Raw genomic sequence first — 8,306 nt, 5'->3', positions numbered from 1 at the left:
AAAAAAAAAAAGAAGTCACCATAAATAGATGGCTCTAACTGTAATTCTTAAAGTCAAGTGAAATCAAATCAATAATACTAGATATCATCTGCAGGGTATCAGATGGATATTATGCTAGGTCATCTATATTATTAATGTTTTGTAAATGAGTTCAACTAGATTTTTGAAAATCTGATATTCCTTCTTTTCTTGAGAGTTGTTTGGCACATGAAGACAAGCTATCTTTATTACAACACTTAATCTGGAGCAATGAATCATGTGAATTTCCCAGTGAATATTTGAAATCAGTTTCTCCATGTTACCAAGCAGCTTTCAGTTATCCAACCAATACAGTGAGACCTGACGGTACAGTAACAGAAAACAGTATCCCTTAGAAGAAGATATTCAGAACCAATTCTCTTGCAACTTTCTGCCAGTAGTCATTTTTCAGTGTTGAAGTGTCCCTCCTTTTCCCCTCCCCTCCTTTTGAGTCACTTAACAAGAAAAACAGGAAAAGTATGCTGATTTAATAGTTTTCTCAGCCTCCATATATTCTCCTTTAAAACATTCTCCTTCACTTTAGTTTCTCTTTCCCAGCAGGAGGCTAAGCGTCTGTCTGACATCTTGCTGCAGAGTGGCTGTGAGGATGTGAGAAGCACCACAAAGCTGAGCCCCTGACAGGGAGAAAGAACTGGAAGAATGAAAGCTTGGCTGTGAAGTGGGTGCCCTGAGGACAGTATCCTTATCTTTAAAAATCTCTGTGCCTAGTCTGGTTCTAACTCCAGTGAAAGTGGGTCTGAATATCTCACCAAGTTCTCGATGGTTCCCAGTTTAGAGGGCCGGTGGGGGCTGACAGGCAGTACCTGAGGTGCCATCTTTCACTTAGCTTACCATTCTGGGGCTGGAAGTGAAAGCCTTGAGTTGACCTTTGTTTCTGGCTTGCCTCCCCATGTCTGCATGCACCTTCTCTCTCTCCCTGGTAAATGATCTTCTCGTTGCTGGTTTGCGTCCCAAATGCCAAGCTGAAAGGAGAATAAGTCAGGGCTTTGCTCTGCCAAATGGCAGTGTTTGCAGGGGACAGATGACCAGATAAAGCCTCATTTAGTTCTTGTGGGTTTGCAGGCACAAAGGAACTAGAATGAGTTGGATATAAAGTTAAATTAAACCAGAAGTAAGCCATTTGCTTGGTGGTCTCTATGGTGGTGATAGAATAAAGGACGGGGGAGTGACAGTGGCCCTCATGGCTCACAGTGGTCCATACTTAATTGCTTTACATACATTCTATCATTGCATATGTATAATAACACTATTATTGTTGTGTTATTATTACTGTATTTTTACAGATGATGAAATAGAGGTTCCATAATCATTCTGTAGCTCTGGTGCCGAGCTCAGGGTTTGGTACATATGGAGAGCTCAATAATGTTTGTTATTAAACTGGAATTTGACCAGTTTTAAGGAGCTAGTCTCATTATGATGGAGACCCTGGACTGGGATCAAGGCGAGTGTTTTCTTTAAGAGAATGGAGATACAGACTCATTACTAGTCTCTAGGCGTTCTTTGGGGTTACTTTTATGTCTTTGATCCCACAACAGGGTTGTAGGAGAGAAAAAAGTTTTCCTTGACCCTCTTAGAGTCCCCTGGCTGAGTCTGAAAATTAAACTGAAAAAGGCAGATTAACAGGAGACAAGCATACACTTATTGAATATGTTTTATGTGATACAGGATCCTTCATAAGGAAATGAAGACCCAAAGAAACAGTTCGAGCTGTGTATTTTTATGCTTGATGAAGAGTGGGCAGTTGTGTGGAAATATGAGAGGTTAAGGAATATGAAGTTAGTGTAGTAAACTGGGGGAAACTTAGCAAAGCCTGTTAGGATTCTTCTTTGTTTATCTTCAGAGAGTAGGCAGCTCCTTTCCTCTGGGTATAGGGAGGGTGCCTCTCATATTAGGGGTTTATGACCTGATTCAGGGAGAAGGGTGAATGAGACCAGCTCGCTCACGGGCGCTCCTGACTCGTCAGCCCGGAGTTCACCAAAAGGGTACCTGAGAGGATTGGGTGGGAGACGAGAAATAAAGAGAATAGAGACAAAAGCTGGGGACCGGAGGGACTCAGCCTGCTGGTAACAGGCTAAGACAACCGTTTATTGGATATACAAGGTTTTTAAGGGGAAGCGATTTCCTCATTGNGCAAAATGTGGCTTGTCACATCCCTTTATTTCAGCACTTCCTTTTAATTATTTCTCCATCTGCTGTCTTCTCTCCTCACTCAAAAGTGCCAAGAGTTCGGTGAGCCTCAGCAGTCTCATGCAAAGCCCTCAAGTTCAAGATTCCACCCTGTCTTATTCTGTCTGGGTGCTTCTTTCATGGGATCCAAAATTATCCTTCTCTTTAGCCATCTGACCAAAATCCTATTCTCATAGAATAACCAATCACATGTAACTTCTAGGAGAAGAGATGGTAGAGAAAACTAATCCACAGCAAGGTGTAAATTGACTGATAGCCCTAGCTAAATATAGAGGTCTTGGCAGTAGCACTGATATTTAGAAAGAGAAGCTTATTTGATCAAATGGAGTATATTCATTTTGGGCTGAATACCCTCTAGCCCTTCCTCCACTATAACAGATTCTACATGAGGACTTTTCTGGTCTTCTTCTACTACTGCTAATGTTACATCTATGGTTGGATATTATTTTATGATGGCACCAGAGACCTATTTCCACTTTTGGAGTATTAGATGGGCCACTTAATTTATTTTGGTTGGTAAAGAATGGGGTTGTTGGTTGTAGACACTGATGGAGGTGGGGGTCGGGGAAAGCCAGATGTGTCTATGAGAAACACACTGAACAGATTCTTCTGGAGAGGTGGTGATTGTTTTTATTTTTAACAGAGAGAAACTGAAAACCTTAAACCATCTTTACCTTGTTGTCTCTAACAGTGCTTCTGACTTATAGGGTGTCTGTGGTTCCCTGACATACCAACTTTCTTTCAGTTTCCAAGTGAAATAGTATTTGGGGCATGCCACCTAGTGGTGATAGGTTTTGGTTTATTGCTCACGGGAGGAGAGTAAATCAAACCGTCGTAAATCCAAGTCTCCTAGGCTCGAGGTCATCTTTTGGCGTTTACGTAAGCTGGCGAGGACACCACCCTTTCTGTGGACTGGCGCTCAGAAGCCGAGGGGCTCCCAGGTCCCCAGTGAACTTTGAACGTCGGTGGCCTGCCTGGCTGGGACACAGCTTCTGTATCCCCACAGACTTTTTGGCAGTCCCAGCAACAGATGCTTAGAAGAAGACAAGGCTCTTTCTGAGTCTTAGTCCCAACTTAACACATGTCCTCTCCCTGACCTCTTTTCCTCCCTCTTCCTGCCCCCACCTCTTGGCTGCTCCTTCCTTTTTCCACATTCCCTGGTACTTTGATTGCTTTTCTTCCTTGGTCGTTCTTTGCGTACCTATGAATCACCATATAATACTTTTAAAAATTTTGAAAAGTTTCCTTTTTAAATTTCATTTTCGCTTTTTCTCCCTAAAAGGAAAAGGACTCACGTTTAATGCAGAACACTTAGAAAACAGAGAAAACCACACACACACACACACACACACACACACACACACACACACCCCATGACCCTCACCTACAGATAGCCATTGTTTAACATTTTGGCAAAAATCCTTTCAGATCACTTTTCCTTATTTGTGTGTGTGTGTGTGTGTGTGTGTGTGTGTGTGTGTGTGTGTGTGTGTGTGTGGTGTTTTAAAAAACAAAACCCCAAAATGATATAAAATACTTCTTTTCACTTAGTAATAGATCATGAGCATTTTCTCATGTCAGTAAGTGTTCTTCTATTACTATACTGTTCAAGGCAATTTTCACATTAATCACCTTTAACTTTACTAAGATCCCTGTGATCACCAACGAAGTAGGTATTACAATGCTATTTTACAGAGTAGGATATGAAGATCTGAGAAATTAAGTAGCTTGCTCAAGATCACATGATTTGTAAGAGGGACACCCAGAAAGAAAAAAAGCTTTGGTCTCTGGGTCCGTAGTCCCCAGGCACTTCCTGAGGTCCAAATAGATACTGAGCATGACCATAGCTTTTCTGAGCATTCTTTCTCTTTGTTCTCAAGATATGAATAAAGAAAAATCTCCAAAAAGAGATGAGTGTCAAAAGGCTTTAAAACTAAGGTGGGGAATGTGAAATACGATAGGAGAAAGTGGAAGGAAAGCCACCTAGGGAGGGACTACTGGCTTTTCATAGCCCTGGGAATAATTACTAAATGCTTTACCCACAGATACAGAGAACAGATTGGTGGTTGCTAGAGGTAAGGGTGGGGGGTGGAGGGTGGACAACATGGGTGGAGGGGTTCAAAAGATATAAATGTTCAGTTATAAAATAAGTAATGGGGACGTAATGTACAGCATGGTGACTATAGTTAATGATGCTGTATTGCATATTTGAAAGTTGCTAAGAGTAGATCGTAGAAGTTCTCATCACAAGAAAAAAATTTTTGTAACTGTATGGTGACAGATGTTAACTAGACGTATTGGGGTGATCACTTCACAATATACACAAATATTGAATCATTATGTTTTACATCTGAAACTAATATGATGTTATATGTCAAATATACCACAATAAAAAAGGTAAAAATTACTAAATGCTATATATACATTTTCCCATTTTATCCTCAACAACCCGGTGAAGTATATACTAATACAATCTTATTTTAAGGTTAGAGAAGTAGTTGGTCCAAGGTCACCATGCTGGTAGGTGGCAGAGGCAGAATTAGAAATCAGTTTGTCTGGTTCCAAAACCTCTTTAACTACTATACAAACTTCCTCTCCATGTAAATTAGGTTCTCCTAAGAACTTTATAGTGATGCAGTCACAGGCCCACCCCTGGTTTTGAGGGTGTGTTTGAAGGGCCTTATTGGACAGATGAATGAAGGGGGTTGGGGGGGGGGCGGAGAAGGCGACAGAAGATTAAAGTGAAACAAAGCCTAGAAAAAATATAAAAACCCTGAAAGAATGCCAGTTGCAATAAAAGTAACTTGTGGGGAAGACGTACCGGCAATTTTTGACACAAAAAGTTTGGCAAGTTATGCTGAGTTGTTGAAAAGGTTGAAATGTCTGCTTTTTCTTGTTTTGTAAGCAAAGGAGAAATATAAGAATCACTGTTAGAGTTTTTCCTCCATACAATGCTAGTGCATTTTCCAAAAATGATTAGCTCAACATATTCCTCACCATGAAACCAATAAAACAGTCTTTCATATCGATTATTTCACAAGTTTATAATGTAGGGTAAAAGATTAGCAGCAGTATACTTCTTCAGACACTGTGTCCATTTAGACTGCTCCTGTTTTGGTTTCTTAATCTCTGAAATAAAATGAATAACACTCTCTACTTCACAGGTGTTGTGAAAATTAATGAGTAAACACTTAAGAGCTTGGGAAGGGATTTAAAAGGGATATATGCTAGTCCAGTAGATGTTATTTTTTATATCCTCATTTCTATTCTGAAGTCATAGTGCTCTGACGGTGACTCTGTTAGTCATCACCATGGAAACCAATGATATATGTCATCTTTTTCTCTGGAGCCCTCTCTCCATCCTCTAGGCAGTTCCAGAGGCTGCCACAAAAATAAGATTAGCTCCCTTTTCTTACCATCTTTAAGCTCCTTCACTGGTTTGCAAAAAACCTTCTACTAAGCTTTTCCTTGACTATGTCTTTATACCTCCACCTACGTCTTTCTTCTATTATCCCCCACCCCATTCTCATGGCTGTGACAATGGGCAGGGTATTTTCCTGTTCCCTTCCACCTTGCTCTTCCTTTCCTCTTTGCATGTGGGAACAATCTTTGTCGATTCAACAAGTTGTTCCATATCCCTATTAATGTCTGCATGGAGAAGCTGAGCCAACTGAAAATTATCAATTTTGTTATGGCTGCCAATTACTGAAATTTCAAGATCTCTGTGGTGTTTTGCTTTAATTATTAAGAAGTCACCATTGGACCGGCCGAGTGGCTCAGTTGGTTAAGAGCTNTCCTTTAAAACATTTCATCACCTATTCAAGATATCTTATATTACCATTCAAAGTGACAACTCATTCCAATGAATTCTCAGAGCATTTATTTTCTATGGGGCGGTATCATACACACTCAGAAGAGCAAAGCTTTGGAGTCAGAGGACAGAGCCCTGGAATCAGACTTACTGAAGTTTTCATGCAGGTGCTGCCATTATCTGTGTGATTTTAGACAACTTCCATCTCTAAGACTATAAAATGGAGTTAAAAGCAGGGCTGGCAGGATGACTAAATGAAAAGCATATGTGAAGTACCTAGCACAGTGTACAGGCATTTGATAAATGTTAGTTCTCTTTCTCCCTTCACCTTTTAATTTGTTACTTTGAATATTCTACCTTTTATGATTCTACCTTTTGAATTGTTATATGTTCTCTCTCTTGAACTAGACAATAAACTCTTAAGTTAGAAATTATATCTTATATTTCTTGACATCCCCCAAAGCATCCATCATGGTGCCCTGAACATGGGAGATGATTAATGCATGTTTGCTGGTAGAGTGATTGACGGATTTCTTGGCAAGGTGAACGCTGAAGGACATACTGCTCTCTGGAGTTAAGCACATAGCAATGAACTTCAGAAGAGGAAAATGAGCTTCAGCATTCACAGGGAAGGTCACTGCTTAGCGCCTCCGGGAGACATGCTGCTGATGGATGAGGAGGCTGCTGTGTGGGCTGCAGACCCTGCTGGCTAGCTATGGAGTGATTACCCAGCCAGACAGTGAGATCCTGATAACCTCTCCAGGACCAAATTCATTTAGCAAGGCATTTCAGCAAGCCGTCACTGTGGCACATGGATGGATTGATTGGACAGCTGTTGCTTTGTGCTTACAAGGGAAATTAGGAGTAATTAATGGGCTGAGGATCAATAGCAGTACTATGTTGCAGTGAGGGGTTTAATTTTCTTTCTGAGTTAAGAGAAAAGCACAAAGATCTCACAAAGTCAGAATAGATGGATTGGTCATAGATATGCACTACTACACTTGTAAATTTATGTAAAAGTTTTAATTTTTAGTTTCTATTTACTTTTTGAAAAGGTAATGAATGAATGCATGCACATGATAACTCCAACAGGACAAAATAGAATAAAATGGCTGCTCCCCAGAGGCAACCACTATTGCCAATGTCTTGGGTGGTCTTCCAGAGATGAAGCTGTGTGTGTGCACGCATGTGTGCACGTGCTTGTGCTTGTGTGTGCTTGTGTGTGTGTGTGTGTGTGTGTGTGTGTGTGTGTGTGCGCGCGCGTGCGCGTGTGCTTCTTAGGTAGAAGTAGTTTTCGGGATCCACCAACTTCCTGCCAATCTGCTATGTCCGTTTGGTTCATTCGTTTATCTCTGGTGGCTGGTGAAGTGGCCAGCTCCTACAGTCCAAAATTCATGATCAGTTATTATTTGTTGACTGACTAGGTTGATTTTCTTCAGTGACTGACTAGGTGTATTTTAGCAGTTTTTAAAATGATTTGCATCAGCTTCATACGTCTTTATTGTGAATTAACAAAAGACATAGAATTTGACATGTCTAGGGAACAGAATATCTTAATTAATTCTAATGTATTGGTACGATAATTTAAAACTACTGATGCAGAAACTGCCTGTTTGAATATTGACTCCTCTACTGACTGGAGGAGCTTTAAATAAGGATTGGTAATAAGCACAAAAGATTAAAAAAGACGTCAGAAAACATGTAAATTAGTGCGGTTATTGTAAATTGCTAATTTGGGAGACTATACTTTTCTTACCCTTTGAGTTCATAGGCCACATATTACTGTCGCTATAGCTACTTTTATTGCATTACCACTACTATCAACATTACTATTTATTTAGTAAATAGTATGTACTAGCGCCATGGAAGTATTTTATGTGCATTCTTTCATTTAATCACATAGCAGCATTATCAGGAGGATACCACTGTTATCTGTATTTTATAGATGAGGAAACTGAGGCACAGAATGATTTCATTTCTTGCTTATATTAACAAAGCCAATAAAAAGTGGAATGGGGATCGGGGCCCAGCTTAATACCAGAGCATATACTTCTAACCAATATTTCAAAGTTATATCTCATTTTTGACCAGAAATCAAAATTCTTGTTGATCATCTTTCTTATTTACCAAATTTAGCTCCAAATGACTTTTGGTTTTATCAACAAACAAAATCCACCTTAAAAAAGAATGTCTTGTTAGCACTGTGGTTTTTCAAAAAATATGTATCAGTTGCTAGAATTAATTTAAACAGAAGAGCTCCTAAAATGGT

General features: G+C 39.9%; 1 long non-coding RNA gene across 1 annotated transcript in view; it reads left to right on the top strand.

Moving 5' to 3' along the window:
- The window catches only part of LOC109381668 (uncharacterized), a 76,068-nt gene that overhangs the window by 48,109 nt on the left and 19,653 nt on the right, over nt 1-8,306 (top strand). Inside the window, exon 3 of the long non-coding RNA XR_002123791.1 lies at nt 580-697. This is a non-coding gene — a long non-coding RNA (uncharacterized LOC109381668). The remainder of the gene's footprint in view (nt 1-579; nt 698-8,306) is intronic.

This window comes from Hipposideros armiger, unplaced genomic scaffold, assembly GCF_001890085.2.
Source record: "Hipposideros armiger isolate ML-2016 unplaced genomic scaffold, ASM189008v1 scaffold_51, whole genome shotgun sequence".
Taxonomy (NCBI): domain Eukaryota; kingdom Metazoa; phylum Chordata; class Mammalia; order Chiroptera; family Hipposideridae; genus Hipposideros; species Hipposideros armiger.
The sequence above is the reverse complement of the archived record's forward strand: the minus strand, read 5'-3'. Positions and strand labels throughout refer to the sequence as shown.